Source organism: Chrysemys picta, unplaced genomic scaffold (assembly GCF_011386835.1).
Source record: "Chrysemys picta bellii isolate R12L10 unplaced genomic scaffold, ASM1138683v2 scaf1007, whole genome shotgun sequence".
NCBI lineage: Eukaryota > Metazoa > Chordata > Testudines > Emydidae > Chrysemys > Chrysemys picta.
Window position 1 is genome coordinate 2,044 of NW_027053714.1, and position 457 is coordinate 2,500.

Below are 457 nucleotides of genomic sequence, written 5' to 3' on the forward strand. Positions count from 1 at the left end.
CTCCTCGGAGGCGTCAGGTTCCATTCTTCTTTTTCCAGACTTCCAGGGGCCCGATCCAGTCGACCGGGAGGCAGTCCCTCGCTGCGGCCGGGGAAGGTGAGCCCAGGGCGGCCTGGTCCATGTCTCTAGTGGGCCCGATCCTTTTTTTTTTTCCGAGCTCCGGGGCCAGGCCCGCCCGGGCAGCCCTCCTCGGGGGCGTGGGGCGATTTCCCCCCCCCCCACCCCCAGACTTCCAGGGGCCCGATCCTGTCGGCCGGGAGGCAGTCCCTCGCTGCGGCCGGGGAGGGTCAGCCCAGGGCGGCCTGCTTGGCGGCCGGGTCCATGTCTCTAGTGGGCCCGATCCTTTTTTTCCCTTTTCCGGCTCCGGGGCCCGGGGTGCCCGGGTAGCCCTCCGCGGTGGCGTCGGCCAATTTTTTTTAAAATCAGACTTCCGTGGGCCCGATCCTGACGGCCGGGA